This window comes from Mus caroli, unplaced genomic scaffold (genome assembly GCF_978045245.1).
Source record: "Mus caroli unplaced genomic scaffold, Mus_caroli_1 scaffold_14, whole genome shotgun sequence".
In the NCBI taxonomy this organism is placed as follows: Eukaryota; Metazoa; Chordata; class Mammalia; order Rodentia; family Muridae; genus Mus; species Mus caroli.
This window is the reverse complement of record NW_028227269.1, coordinates 109,515,100-109,531,144: the sequence shown is the minus strand read 5'-3', so window position 1 is coordinate 109,531,144 and position 16,045 is coordinate 109,515,100. Positions and strand designations below refer to the sequence as shown.

Here is a 16,045-nt window from a genome sequence, read left to right as displayed (position 1 = left end):
CTGTATGTATGTCTGTGCACCACCTAGATGCAGTGCTTAAGAAGGCCAGCAGAGGGCGCTGGAACTGGAGTTACTGACACTTGTGAGCTGCCCTTTGGGTCCTGGGAACCAAACTCAGGTTCTCTTCAAGAACAGTTAAGGGCTTTAAGCCACTGAGCCATCTCTCCAGTGCTTCCAATTGTATTACATTAATTCAGAAAATACCAGGTTTCTATTACGGGTTTCCACACACCCTCAATTTTGGTTATTTTCTAGTGTTCTAGGTTAGGCACAGCCAGGAATGTGTTGGTATAAAGTAAACTTGAACTAAAACCTGTTTGCAGCTAAAGAAAACACAAATAAAACCAAAGCCAATGGTTTCTATGTGTAGCCCTGGCTGTCCTGGAACTCACTCTGTAGACCAGGCTGGCCTCGAACTCAGAAATCCGCCTGCCTCTGCCTCCCAAGTGCTGGGATTAAAGGCGTGTGCCACCACCGCCCGGCGCCAATGCCTTTTAAGATTCAGCTTTTTAAAAGTTTCCTGGAAGTTCTCTGGTATTATTGGACAGTGGTTAATCAATTTTCAAAATTTAAATCCTTTGTGCATGCCTGCCCGGCCTCCGGAGGAGCGGAGATAGCAGCGGGCGGAACCAAGGGAGGGTTGGAGGAGCCTGCGCAGAGCGAGCAAGTTGGGAGTCCTGAGCGACAGGCCCTCCAGAGGACAGCACAGCGTGCGAGCTCGGGCACTGGTGATTTAGGATCCAATCCAGCAGGTTAAGGTCTAAGAAAACATGTTTATGGGAAACGTTTGCGATTGGTAACGCAAGTAGTGAAGGTCGGGGGTGTAAGAGAGCGTGGATGATGGTGACTTAGAAAGAAAAAATGCTTCCGATGAAAGATGTTTAAAGTTGGCAAATGCAAGTTCTCAGTGTTGGAGGGTCTGAGAAGATGTTTTATATCATATAAATGCAAATTACAGAGATGTGAGAAATTATTTAAGATATAAAAAGGGGGAAATGTTTCATATCCCCCCCCCCATGCTATTGTTATTTCAAAGTTCAGAATTTTAACATTACTCAGTGGAGTGCCGATAAGCTAATGGAACATTTACAATTCAGTCACAAGCTTAAGATTTTAGCTTCCTTTTGGCTGCCTTCTGAATATAAACTTAGAGATGCTTCTCACCATGCTAAACCCATCTCTGTTCACTCTGTGTATCCAGCCCTCTGGACTGAGGGGAAATGTTCTGTGCCTTTTAACCCAAACTTAGAACTTTCACTAGGTCTCAGAGGCATGCGTCTACTCCTGTTGTCTAACAGATACCTCTTAACTGTATTTCTAAAATACGGATTTCAATATAATGGTAAATACTAATGTACATCCTTTTGTAAACTAAAGTTCACATAAGCTTTAGGGAATCAAGAGTCCTAAGACCTGGACCTGCCTTTCACAGATCAAATGGACCACAGAGAAGTACACCTGCCTGTTTTGATCCAATCCATCAGGTAATCCCAAATATAGATGATATAAAACAACATATATTATAAAGGTAGAATTTATTTATATTGAAACACGAATGTAAAATATGTATTTTATTCATGTGTCATCAGAAGATGACCCATCCCTAATAACTACATACATACTTCCATATGCATGTGTACTTATAAATTATCCACATTAAATATAGATTATACTAGTTAGATATAAGTTATATTCACTGAATATGATTTAAATACATTAATGTATATTACAATAAATATAAATAATATGCATTATGTATTAATTATGCACTTTAAATGAAAATTATATATATTAAATATTAATTACATGTGTTAAATATGACTTAAATATGAGCTAAATCTATAAAATGTAAGTTATAATCTATAATGTATATAATTTCACATGTCCTTAAGGACAGGGGATTATGGAATGAGCCCATGGAGCCCCAAAACAATCAGTTACAAAAAGGGGGGGACATTGCTTGTTCCTTCACCACAACATTTTATTTTGAAGTTTTTGACCTTGGATGCCAAGGAACTCTCTGCTGCTGAGTGTCTATGGCACCCTACAACTGGGCATACTTATGCCCAAGTGAAATGGAAGGATCTGCTTACTGGCATATGGCATGGTCCTGACCCAGTATTAATATGGGGACAAGGGCATGTTTGTGCTTTCCACAGGATGCTAAAGGGCATGGTGGCTGCCAGAGAGATTGGTGAGATATGCGGATGCTGGGACAAAGAAGGATGCTGACCGTGACCTTGCTGAGTGCCGTGATGATTGCAATAGGGAAGCTGTAGAGGACCTAAGTGCCTGACCCACCTTTGTTTCTTTCTTCTGTATGGTCAAGGCCAGAAATACTTGTGACTTCTAATAATTCTCAGCTGTTAGGATTCCCTTGGTCTGAGAGTAAGAAGTATTCCAAACTGGTGAATTACACTGCTATGGGTCAGGACCTCCCCATTTGTTTTACTAGAAATAGTGCCAATGCTGGATGTGTTTCTGTGGACTCTCAGGCTTGGAAGAAGAATACCTCTAAGACTGTAGTGCATGCGAGCATCGAGATGGGAATGTCTGTATCTCAGACTGGACAGGCTGCCTCGCCTCAGGCTTTTGGACATTGAAGGGCAGAGAACATGGAGACTGTGGAGCCTGCCTTCAAAAAAATCAATCAATCAAATGGAGAAGCTGTTATAATGACTCCCCTCTTTCCTTTCATGTGACTGGTTATCCTGACTCAGTCGTGTACTGGTCTGAAAATTAATCCAGTATTGGACAAAAGGAAATGACATTGGGCATTTGGAGGGCTAATTCTGGGAAATTTCAGAGACATGTTTGGAAATTGGCAGCTGCGTTGTATGATGTTACGTTTGCTGTGGATAAAAATGGAGCAGGTTCTGGTGTTAAGGTAAATGTAGCGTCCTGCATCGCCCCACCCAATCTTTTACTAACTGCGAAAGTTAGCTTTGTATTGGCTCTGATGATGAGGTCAGTGTTTCTTGTTTTAATTGTCTTTTGTCCAACTGTGTTTTTGCGCTCAAATATTGGGAGAATTAGGTCATGCTCTGGCAAGGAGCACGCGTATGGTTGGGCTGATCACTGTCGGTGTTGTTGCTCTCATAACACAGCCAGTGCCACCACTTCTGCATTAGCTTTAATACAAGAGGTGCAAACAGCTAGTTTTGTTAAGCATCTTGCAGAAAATGTGATGATGCCCTAAGTATATAAAAAGACTTAGATAGAGAGCTAGAACAAAGAATTGACACATTATATGATATAGTGCAGATCATGGGAGGTGAGGTACAAGGAATGAAAGTCAGAAGCCCTTGGAATGCCATGCACAATGTCTATAGATTTGTAGAACTCCAAAAATGTATAATGAAAGTCAGCCTAATTGGACCTGAGTAAAAAGACACCTTTCAATGTATTTTTCAAAATGCAAATACTTCTTTAGCCCTGCATAAGGAAATTGTAAGTTTAAGCAATGCAAAGTCTTTGTGTAGTATGGGTATTTTAACAGATCCTGGCATGGGGTTCCTTCCCGCCTTTGACCATTTATGTTCCCGGATGAAAGACACACACACAGCCTTTATATTTTAGTATGCCTTAAGCAGCACAACAGCCAGGCAACTGCCTAACTTCCATGCTGTTAGAATCCACCTCCCACCCATAACTCCGCGTTCCTACTTACTAATTTCTATGTTCCAGCTTGGCTGCTCTTGACCGGTTGAGCAGCTCTCTGGGCCACATTCTTTTGGCCCTTTTACATGGTGGCTTTGGTTCTCCCTCCTACGCCTCTCCTGAGGCATGGCAGCTCCCTTTTCTCTCTTTCCTCACGGCTCCTAGCCTGAGAAACCTAAACCCCACCTCTCTCTCTTCTTCCCAGATATTGGCTGCTGGCATCTTTATTTACCAATCAGAATTCACTGGGGTCAGGTTCCTAGAAGCTATGTACTGACTTCAAATGTTGGAGGCCATAAGAGAGCATTAGAAGATAAGCAGCATTAGGCCAGCCTACTACACCTTTTGTCTTTTGATGCTGTTAGCATTGCAAATGATATTTTGAAAAAGTTACAAACCGTTTTCCCTTCATGGTCCTTGTTACATCTCTCTTATTGGCTATAGCATGACTTGGCTTTTTTATGGCATGTCTATTATCCGTTCTTTTGAGAGAAATCATCAGAGCTTTTATAGATGTCAAAGCAGAATTACATAAATTCAAGCTCCAGTGTCTTCCTTCGAAGAAGCTGGTAGTCGATGACCGGTAAGATTGTCTTGAAAACCTTCTCAACCTAAGACAGGCCTCGAATACAAGATTATTCATGTGCCAATGATGGGTAAGAGCTGAGTTTTCAGATGGCAACAACTTTCTGCTTTGTGACTGATAAGGTGTGCTGTTCTTATAGACAAAAAAGACCAGTAAGATTTTCTCAGAGTTGGATCAACCTAAGACAGGGCATGAAACCTAGAATTCATCTACCGATGACAGGTAAGGTCCACACTTCTTGAGGGGATGCCTAAGACAGGCATAGTCAATAACTGAGACAGCTTTGGCTTGTATAGATAAACCAGGGGCACATGTGGGGGCCACATCCAGAGTTAACTTTGGATGGCTTCTTGCTTGTGATTAATCATGAATGAGTCTGCTGACATCTGTCTTTGCTTTTAGTTAAGACGCGTGTTATACCCTGCCAAGTTCCTCCACTTATGTATACATCCTTGAGAGACTGTTCTAGCCCGAAAGAAATGGCCTTAGTGAAACATAGATGCTGTGTGACATAAACTCAACACATAAGCATTTGTGGGCATTGTTTATATTCTTGAAATTGGTCATATTTTCTGTTGCTTGTCTTTAAAAGACACTGAGAAAATGCACTTGCATTTGGTTCGATATTGACCAGCAGTCCTCCCATATCTGTCTCTTGCATCTTCTTTCTTCCTTTTCTATAATCATCTTCACTCCCTGTCTTAGTTAGGGTTTTACTGCTGTGAACAGACACCATGACCAAAACAACTCTTTTTTTTTTTTTTTTTTTTTTTTTTTTTAGCGAACTTGATGCGAGATTTATTATTGAACACGATTTTGTAGGGTATAGGAGAGAACTATTGAAGCCTTCAGGAATGCAGGGCTCTCCACTTGTCCAGAGGACCACGATTGGGGATATATTTGACACCACAGCCATCAGGAATGAGCCGCTTCTCAGCAACCATGTCTTCAAATTTATCTGCATTAAACTTGGTGAAGCCCCACTTCTTTGAGATGTGGATCTTCTGGCGGCCAGGGAACTTGAACTTGGCTCTTCGCAGAGCCTCAATCACATGTTCCTTGTTCTGCAACTTGGTTCAGGTGGACATGATGACCTGGCCAATGTGAACCCTGGCCACTGTGCCCTGGGGCTTCCCAAAGGCACCACACATCCCTGTCTGGAGCCTGTCAGCGCCAGCACAAGACAACATCTTGTTGATACGAATGACATGGAAAGGGTGGAGCCTCACTCGGATATGAAAGCCATCCTTGCCACAACTCTTTACCATGTATTTGTTGGCACAAATACGGGCAACCTCCAGTGCTTCAGAAGAGAGTTGCTCATATTCATCTGACACCATATGGCCACAAAGTGGGAATTCATCAACTTTCGCTTTCTTCCGTCCCAAATCAAAGATTCGGATCTTAGCATCAGGGACACCACGGCAGAAACGAGACTTTGGGTTTGGCTTGTTCTTACAATACCGGTAACACTGGGCGGGGCGGCGGCCCATGATGACAATAGGATTGTCAGTGCCGCGCCAGAGGAAAAGACCAAAGCAACTCTTATAAGGGCAACATTTAATTGTCCCTGGCTTACATGTTCAAGAGGTTCAGTCCATTATCATCAAGGCGGGAGCATGGCAGCATCCAGGCAGGCATGGTGCAGGAGAAGCTGAGAGTTCAACATCTTCATCTGAAGGCTACTAGTGGAAGACTGACTTCCAGGCAGCTAGGATGAGGGTCTTAAAGCCCCCACACACAGTGACACACCTACTCCAACAAAGTCACACCGCCTAATAGTGCCATTCCTTGGGCCAAGCATATTCAAACTATGAATTGTGGTTCCTGCATTGATTGACTGGTAGACTTTGGCAATTCCTAAAGAAATTATTGCCGCAGAATTCTTTTTAGCACACATGATGTGGACAATTTCTTTCTCCCACCAGGACAGGCTGTTTATCACAGGTCTTAAGATTCCTAAGGCTTTAGCTCTTAGAATACAAACTTGGTATCTGACCTAACATTCTGATAGTGGCTAGAGTTTCTGTAGTGTGCGTTCCATTTACTCTCCCTTGATTCAACACAGCAGATCCTGTCTGCCTAGCTCCCCAGTAAGCAGGGATGGTGTCTCCACTGGGTGGTCAGAATTTCCTACCTCCTTAGCTGGCCTAAGGACCTGAGTCAGTCCCCCCACTGCCTCTATGTAGCCAGAGCTGGCCTGGAGCTTGCTATCTAGACCAGGCTGTCCTTGAACTCATGGAGACCCACCTGCCTCTAAATCTCTAGTAAAGGGACTAAATGCATGTACCAGCATGTCCACCCTATCTAAGTCTCTTTATGCATTCCCTGGCTGTGCTGATGCCTTGTCTATGAGAGTTGTTATAATTCTTTCTTTAGAGTCTGTACTCCTGAACCTGTGTCAGTTATATTGGGTTAGTAATAAGTTATTTTATTTTTTAACACTGTGAGTGTGCATGTGCGAGCATGTGTGTGTGTGTACGCCCTTGTCCTCCCATTAAGTTCAGAGGACAGTTGTGGCAGCCGGTCCTCACCTTCTGCCATGTGGATCCCCAGACTGAACTCAGGTTGTGAGGCTTGCTGTCTTTGCTCACTGAGCCATCTTGTCCTAGAATAAGGTTGTTTCCTTTAAGCTACTCATTTTCCCATGGAGAGCAGCAACATTAACAGGTCAATAGAGGAAGTCTGAGCAAAGAGGGAGACCGGATGGCCAGCGCTGGCTTGTGCTAACATTTTCAGGTTGAAGGCGCTCATTCCATAGACTGCACAGACTGGACACCCTGGACAGACAGACTGCCTCCATTCCCAGGCAGGAAGTGCAAGATCAGGGTGCTGACAAGGCCCTCCAGAGCCTTCCCGGGAGCACCAGCTTTGACTGCTTGTGACTACTGGTGCCACCGGTTCTTCTCTGTTCTGTGAAAGCTGACTCCACCTTTGTCTTGGGCTTCGCTTGCTGGTCTCCACTCAGGCATGTCTGTGTCCAGATTTCTCTCCTGTATGTGTATGCGTGTGTGAGGGTTTGTGTACATGTAGGTGTACATGTTCACACACATGTCTTTGCATGTAGAAGATAGAGGACAATTTGAACGTTGTTCCTCAAGCACTGGACACATTTCTTTGTTTCTTTTTTCTCTTCCTTTCTCTCTCTCTCTCTCTCTCTCTCTCTCTCTCTCTCTCTCTCTCTCTCTCTCTCTTTCTTTTTTCTTTTGAGATAGCATCCCCCAATGCTCTGGAACTTGCTAAGTAGGCCAGTCTGGCTGGCCTTCAAGACCCAAGAATCTGCTGTCTTGGAATCCTGAGAGCTGAGACTTCCAGTGCATGCCACCACACCCAGCTTGTGTTATGTAGGTTCTGGGTGTTGAACTTGGGTCCTCATGCTTTCAAGGCAAGCACTTTCCTGATCGAGCCATAATGCCCCCGCCCTTATCAAACCCTAGTTATCTTGGAATAGGGATCCTTCTTCTTGAGTCTGAGCTCATTTTAATATATCTGCACCAATTCTGCATTCAAAGTTTATATCTGCAGTGTCACCTGAGATCCCAAGGGCTAGAATTTTAGCATATGAATTACAGGAAGACACAGTCCACATGTAACAGTCGGCATGGGAGGATCAAGGCATGCCAGAGACAGTGCAGCAAGAAACCTTAATTCAGCGAGCAAGCAAATCATGCAGGCTCCTGAGGGAACAGCACTCTAAAGGAGGGACCAGTGTATAAGGTATAAGACAGACACAGCCAATCACAGTTAAAAACAAAACAAAACAAAACAAAACAAAACAAAACAAAACAAAACAAAACAGCCAGAAGGCCGTCTGGATGGCAGAGGTGAGAGAAGTGCGATTCAGTGGTTGGGAATTCACTCCTAGAAATCACAACGTTAGGTGTGGGATACTCTTACTGAACTTACTGATTATAAACACCAAATGCTCATTCCTAATAAAACCTCTGATTTAGAAGTATGCAGTAATGCAATCTTGGGTTGTAGGCACCTTGGTCAGGGAGCAACAATTCCACTGCATCAAATCCACTGCAGTGCAGTGCAGAAGCATTTCCTTCCTCCAGCGGAACACAGGGGCTTGGTTTTGTTTTAGACTCCAGTTAAAGCGGGAAGGGAAGGACTGCCTGTCTTAGTTACGTCTCTGTTACTGTGTAACTAAGTGCCCTGACATAAGCACAGGACAGAGAAAGTTACATCTCCTGTTACTATGTAACTAAGTGCCCTAACAAAAGCACCCTGACAGAGAAGGGGCTCATTTGACTCAGCAGCAGGAGTTTGGGGCATCTGCTCACATTGCATCCTCAGCCAGGAAGCAGAATGCAGGTGCCCAGTTCTCGTCTCCTTTTATACAGCCCATGGCATCCACAGCCACCCCACAGGCCTGTCTCCAGGTGATTCCACATCTCATCACACTGGCAAGTCACATGGTGCTCGGCACACCCGCAAATGATGGGGTACTTTTAAAGTACAAGCACTGGCTCAGCCGCTTCTATTCTCTTGTGCATTGTATTTGCTCTTGTGGCCAGGTCATGGCTGCAGGAGCCAGCCAACCGTGCAGGTGTGGCCAGCCCAGGCTCTCTGCAGCCACTACCCAGACATCGGTTCTCCAGCTCACTCCATGAGTGTGGACTGTGTGTGGATGCTTCGAGCAAGTGTGCTCCATTCCTGGGTGTGCAGTGGCAATTTTAAGGTACATTTTACTCTAGTGCCCAACTCAGCATGCGTGCTGGCATTGGATTCTCTGTCATGCTCCTGACTTGCCCAGGGTCTCCATTCCTGGTCCCTGAATCCACTTCTAAAGACTTGCACCCAGCTCACACCCCATGCTGTGAATTCAGGGAGCTCTGATTGGGGAGCTGAGGTCAGGGCAGGATTGTGGCCAACCGCATGTCTGGATGCTACCTTGTGAAATCCACTTTGCCGGTGTTGGGTGAAGGATCTGAGGGGAACCTTATCCTGTTAAACAGGTGCAGTGGTGTGCCCAGGTGCACTCAGATGGAATTGCAAGGTGAAGCCTGTGTCTTTATGGTGGGGTCACGGTTTCATTTCATCAGTAACGAGTACCAATAGTAATAGGAATGACTGGGGTGGGCTGGCTTTTATCAGAGGTCTTCAAAGCCTCAGCAACAACAAACCCTTAAACAGCCACCTGAAAATTCAAGACCTTTTCTGTTGCTGCAGGGAGGGCCTTCCTTCCGTCTCCCAGTATGGGGCAGCTGCCGATGTTCCCATCATCCCAGCATCATCCATAACTTCAAGTGATGTTTCATCTCGTCAGCTGTGTTCATGAGACTCCATAACCTGTTACAGAAACAGCCGCTCACACCACTTCCACTGTGGGTGGGGGCTTTCCATACCAAGCAACTCCCCACATGCCAGTGAATGAGGAGCTGTTATTTAATTCTGATCCCGGACACTGCAGTTGCTGACTCTGCAAGCTGGGGGACCAGGCCACAACACTGCCTCCAGTTCAGAACCAGTGGCAATCCTGGGCCTCCCACACTTCATAGGGGAGCATCTACAAATACACTCAAGGTTCATGGAAACCAGGGAGCATTCTCCATGCGTTTACCTCCTGCCTTAGGAAGTGTGGAGGTGCAGAGGCGAGGTCTCGGAGGATTCTTATTGCAGATGTTGGGGGCATCCCACTTCCAGCTCAGAAGTTCTTCAAATCCCTTGTGATAAGATTTTCACGGTGGTCCTGTTCCAGCACCTTGATTAATAAGTCAGTGACCATTAACAGAACTCAGTCGCCTGCCCCATAAACACTCGACAGAGCCTCACATAGGGCTGGGATTCCCAGACTTCTACTCACTGATGGTTCCCTCTCCAGCCAGTCAGTTCAAGAACCAGTGAAAGGAGGTGCATTTAACACAGGGACCTCCAAGGCAGCGGGCTGCTGCTGCTGCTGCTGCTGCTGCTACTGCTGCTGCATGTCTTTGATCCTTGCACTTGATGGTGTCCAAAGCCAGCCTAGTGTAAAGAGTAAGTTCCAGGACAATCTGAAGTGCTCTAGTGAATCTCTAGTGAAAAGGTCATCTGTAAATCTCTTTCAAGTTCACGTCATTGTGTGCATATAATTCACTCATGTTTCGGGAGCTCTTCTTGGAGAGGCATAGGCTGTCCTCCCCTTCCTTTTCTGTTGCTGTTGGTTTTGCCTTATTTATTTATTTATTTATTTATTTATTTAGAGGCAGGGTTTCTCTTTGTAGCCCTGGCTGTCCTGGAACTCAGTCTTTACATCAGGCTGGCCTCAAATTCTAGAGATTCGCCTGCCTCTGCCTCCTGAGTGCTGGGATAAAAGGTATGCCACCATCACCGAGCTGTCCACCCCTTCCTTATAGGGCATTAATCACAAACCAAAGTATGATCCCACCAAAGTCAAACCTGGGGAACCAATGAGGTTCACTGACAGAGCCCGGTGAAGGGCTACTTAGAAGAGAGTGGGTGACCCTAAATCAGCCACCGAGCATGGATAGTAATTTCTCCATAGATGGGGTCCCCCCTACTTTCTGTTAACCTTCTATATGCTATTTACTTAAGCACCTCCCAAGACCACAGAGCCATGTGCAATTACAGCAGGCTGACAGGTGCAGAAGCGTGTGGCTGGAATCCTAAGAAGGAATATCAACAGTCAGCAGGGCAGGGTAGATCTTAGTGCTCTTGTGAGCAGTCTCTGATGCACAAATAAAGACAGCTGTTATGTTCAAGGGTGGGGACTGTGGGGGAGTTGGTATTCTCCCTGGATGCTCCTTTGGTGCTGAACCCTGTAAAAGTGGGCTCCTGGGAGAATGAGCTCCACGCCTTTAATCTCTAGCTTCCAGACTCCTCCTAGGCAAAGATCCTGCAAGATATGTATTTCTTATACCACGATATCGTACCTATTGGTTTCCATACTAAAACAAAAAGCTGTATTTTTTGCTTCTACAGAGTTCTTGTGGAATCTTTCCCAAACTAGTCCCCTGAGAATTCCTGTCATTTATTTTCTTTCTTCAGACTAAAATGTCATTATTTTGTTCCTGACGATGCCAGGGTCCCAGATTTGGGTGTGGCTGTGCTGTGTGGGGTTTCCTCGCCTGTTCTATGGGGTTGTAAATTGCTCTGTATTCCTTCAAAAGTTATCCGCAGGAAGCTTTTGAACCTGGATGGAGCTCAAGTGTCTCAGGGGATGTTTAGTTACTCAGTTTTCTTCTTAGTTTCTATTTCCTGCCCGGAATGCCCCCTAAGATCTCTTTTTGGGAATCATTGTACGTTAAGGATGTAATGACCGCATAGTTTGTAGAAAAGCGCCTTCCTCAGGTGAACCGCTTCAAGTTCACCAGAGCAGGGCAGGCAGCCTAGGCAGCTGGTTCCCCCACCTCCCCCGGGAGGCAGAAGAAAGTTCACTCAGGGAAACAAGGCCAGAAATGGGACCCAGGCTTTCTCCTCTGCAGCCGGTGAAGGAGCCAGGAGTGGAAGGGGACTGAGAAGGTGGCCATGGGCTTTGCCTGGCGCTTCCCAGTTTCTACGTGCTGTTCAGTGAGTTTTCATTTCTACCAAGTGACACAGTTGTATGGATGGCTGAAGTGAGGAGACTTCTCCAGGAGGGGAACCACGAAGGAGGGAAGTGGGGGAGGCTGTGTGCTTTGCACTGGACAAAGTCCAGGGAGAAGGGACCAGGGTGAGCGATCACAGCGCCCAAGAGGGAATTGGGGTCCTCTCTGACCAGCTTCATCTGCCCCCCTCCAGAGCATGGGGTCTTCCCAGTCTGGCGGAGCCAGCGGTAGGGAGCAGAGGCCTTGAGCGGGCCTTGAGTCTGCATCTGGAATGCTGCGAAATCCCTGTTTTTCTTGGGTTGGCCAGAAAGGGATCAGATTACCTTCTGCTCTGTCAACCGAGGGGCTCCCTCTTTGGGATAGCCAGCTCAGGACTGACTGAGGGGCCCCAGCTGGTCTGCGGGGTGTGGGAGGGAGGCCGGGCAGGGCTGGGAACCTAGAGGAGAGAGGAGGCTCGGGCGAGGTGCTTGTAGGGCAGGCGCAGCGTGGGGCTGTGGGATCCGGAGCAGCGCGCTCGGCTAGGCGAAGAGACTCGTGGGGCCGAGACCCAGGGACCCTGGGCGGCGGCGGGGCCTCTCCTCTCGGGCGCCACGGGACGCGCGCGCGTCCTCCGCCTCGCGCCCCGCCCTCCGGTCCTCCCCAAGCCGCCTCCCAGCGCCATTCCCCACGTCCCCTTGTCCGGGCCATGGAGGGCTTAGTGCTGCGCCCCGCCAAAGACTACCGGGTGGTGCTGCTGGGCAGCGTGGCGGTGGGTAAGACGGCGCTGGCCACGCAGTTCGCGTGCGGCCGCTTCCCCGAGCGCTGCGAGCCGTCGGTGGAGGAGCTGTTCAGCAAGGTGATCGAGGTGAACCGGGCTCCCGCGCTGCTGGAGATCGTGGACACGGTGGGCGCGGAGCATCTGGTCACCCTCAAGGACCTGTACATCAGGAACAGCGACGGCTTCGTGGTGCTCTACAGCGTGTGCGATGAGGCCTCGTTCCAGGCCGTGCGGCCGCTGCGGGAGCGCATGGACCGGCTGCGGGGCTCGCGCGCGGTCCCGCTCGTGCTGGTGGGCACCAAGGCCGACCTAGATGCCGAGCGCCAGGTGCTGACGGCCCAGGGCCGCGCGCTGGCCCGCGAGTGGCGCTGCCCGTTCCTGGAGATCACGACCAAGAGCAAAACGATGGTGGACCGCGTGTTCACGCAGGTGGTGCGCGAGATGGAGGCCCTGGCCCCGCCGGGGCAGGAGGCTCCCCGCATCCCCGCCAATGCCCTGGAGACGTGGCCCGCCGAGAGGTTCATTGGCTAGCGCGCCACGGTCCGCCAGCTCAGTGCCTTTTCCCAGAAACGTATCCAACCGTAGACAAGTGGCTGCTTTTCTGTATATTCACCGCAAAGGGTGCTGGTGCTTCAATCTGCCTGCCTGTCTTTCTTCAATGTTAGGCAAAAACTTTGCAACATTCCCCTCTGTTGACCTCCGACTGTGCTACAAGAAGAAACCAAAATTTACATTTTCCCGTAGAGAAAATTTACAGCCCTGTTCAATCTGTTTCGGACTCCCACCCACCCGTCTAATTTTTGTAAATAGCAACTCGGGAACTTTTGATTGGTTGGGAAGTGTGCACTGGAAGAAACGTTTTCTTCAGCTTTAGGACGGCTTTCTCTCCTTTACAGCCTTGAATCCAGCAGTGAGATTTTCCTCAACATGAATCCCTAAATATAGTTATGACTTAGGCCATATTGGTTTGAAAGGGGATACTGGACGGGAGACAACTGTGCACACACACTAAGATAGCTCGGCCCTACCTTGTAATTGACATTTAGCTGGTTTCCACATCCTCTGCACTGGGAATAAAATTAGAAGTTGGTGATTTTTAACATGTGCCTTTCTAGCTTGTGTGTTAACCTGCTATTGCTAAAGCGTTACTTTAAAAAAAGCGTTTCGGGGCTGGTGAGATGGCTCAGTGGGTAAGAGCACCCGACTGCTCTTCCAAAGGTCCAGAGTTCAAGTCCCAGCAACCACATGGTGGCTCACAACCATCCGTAACGAGATCTGGCGCCCTCTTCTGGAGTGTCTGAAGACAGCTACAGTGTACTTACATATAATAAATAAATAAATCTTAAAAAAAAAAAAAAGCGTTTCATGGTGTGCACGTGTGCTGTGAGTGCAGTGTGTGGGCGCACCTGTGGAAACGGACAGCCAGGCTTTGGGCCTCCCCTCTTGTTTGAGACACGGTGTCTGTTTTTTTGTTGTTCATGGGCTCCTGGGTTCACCTGTCATACCTTGTTGAAGGAGAACTGGAATTATAGACATGGTCTGAGATTTGAACTCAGGGCCTTGGCTTTGTGCAGCAAGTGACTTCCCCGGTGAGCCACCTCCCAGCCACTAACTCCCGAAGTGTTTGCATGCCTTGTCTTTGGTTATTTTCCAGGAAATGAATGTTTGTAAGGAGGAGGGGAGCAGGCCCCCTGTCTTCTGGTGTATTCCTGCAGAGTTGCTGCCAAGAACTAAAGGGGTTTTGTTTTGTTTTGTTTTTTAGATTCAGAATTCTTGTTGTTGTTGTCTGAATATCTAGCAGGAGAGTGGGCAGACATGTGAGGGTCATTCAGCGGTGGTTTCCTGTGACAGAAGTTCTTTCTTTTTTCTTTTCTTTTCTTTTTCTTTTTTTTTTTTTTTTTTTTTTTTTTTGAGACAGGGTTCTCTGTGTAGCCCTGGCTGTCCTGGAACTCACAAAAGTTCTTAGTGCATTGGTTTAGTAGTGCAGGATAAGCTTTAAAAACTGACCTCTGAGATGTGCATGTGCACGAGTTAAGAAGTCCTCTCTAAGGATGTGCCTCACAGAGACTTGATGTGCCAGGGTGGGGGGAATACCCAAGGGGTCCCCACCCACTCAGGGGAGAAGGAGATGGAGAATGGGAGAAGGCTTGTGGGACGGGGTGGACAGTGAGCAGAATGTAAAGTGAATAAGTAAATAATGATGATGATGATAATAATAATAATAAGTCCTCTTTAGCTGCAACATAGTTTTTTTGTTTTTGTTTTGCTTTGTTTTGTTTTTCGAGACAGGGTTTCTCTGTGTAGCCCTGGCTGTCCTGGAACTCACTCTGTAGACCAGGCTGGCCTCAAACTCAGAAATCCACCTGCCTCTGCCTGGGATTAAAGGCGTGCGCCACCACGCCCAGCATGCAACATCGCTAATAAGAATAAGAATAATAGAAGTCCTCTTTAGCTGCAACATAGTTTTCAGTTTGCAGCCTCACCCAATTAAATAACCTAACACAAACAAGAAAGCTTAGATTCCACCTCTTCCCTGAAACAGTTAACTTTGTTAACAGAAAGTTCTGTGACCAATGAGGTGACTGGGTCTGTTCACTTTTATTTATATGATATGTAATACTTCCATAGAGGGAAGTTTTCCCCTTAATGCAAAGAGTATGTTGCAGAACCCACCTACAGATCTCCCTAGAGAGGGCCCACTGGCCACGCTGTCCTGCCTCCATACTCTCGCTCTTCTTCCTCATCCTGAGACAGGGTGGGTCAGGATGCTCACTCTGCAAGGCTTAAAACCCATCACACAGATGTGTGTGTGTGTGCACATCTTGTTGGCCCACCCTCCTGCCAGACTTCAACCATCTCTCTAAGGCTCTGTTTCAGAGATGAGGAGGAGTTTGTGGGAACAGTGGGAACACTTTCCTGGCCTCCACATTGTGGTCAAAGCCAGACATGCTGCCAGAGCAGATGAACAGTAAGATTCTCCCTGCACTGGACAGGGGCTCTGCAGAGAAAAGATTCCCAGCCTGAGGAGTTGGCCACAGGAGCAAGCAGGGTGACCCCTTCCAACTATCCATCGGCTGGTGCTGAAGCCTTCACAGATTGCTTATATGTCCCTGAGTCCTAGTCCCTATGAATATCAGGCCTTGATCCAATGAAACGTTCCCAGACATGCTTTTCTGCCCGTGGACTTCTGGGATGACCTCAGATACCCCCAGTTAGATCCAAGTTTCCAGTTGAGCATCCAGGGCTCTTCCTGACTGGCTGGTGGGCCAGGAGCAGCGTGTGAGGCTAACTCTTCTATCAGGAGTGAGAAGGAAGCAGCTTGCTGGGGGACACACATAGACATACAGGATTACACACACAGACACGCACACACAAATTAAAGACATCCATACAGGATTACACAAACACACAGACACATACACAGACACGTATATGGTTAAAGACACACACACAGAATTATATACAAACACAGACATTCCACAGGATTACACATACACAATTAAAGGCATA

The 16,045-nt window shown here is 47.2% G+C and overlaps 1 long non-coding RNA gene and 2 pseudogenes across 1 annotated transcript in view; 2 read left to right on the top strand and 1 right to left on the bottom strand.

Annotated features, from left to right (window-relative positions):
• Positions 1-1,458, top strand: part of LOC147001329 (uncharacterized) — a 6,720-nt gene extending 5,262 nt beyond the window's left edge. Inside the window, exon 3 of the long non-coding RNA XR_015045218.1 lies at positions 1,433-1,458. This is a non-coding gene — a long non-coding RNA (uncharacterized LOC147001329). The remainder of the gene's footprint in view (positions 1-1,432) is intronic.
• A 3,585-nt stretch (positions 1,459-5,043) lies between these two features.
• Positions 5,044-5,764, bottom strand: LOC110307234 (large ribosomal subunit protein uL16-like; annotated as a pseudogene).
• A 6,698-nt stretch (positions 5,765-12,462) lies between these two features.
• LOC110307530 (ras-related protein Rap-2a pseudogene) lies at positions 12,463-13,619 on the top strand (annotated as a pseudogene).
• Positions 13,620-16,045: the final 2,426 nt, after the last annotated feature.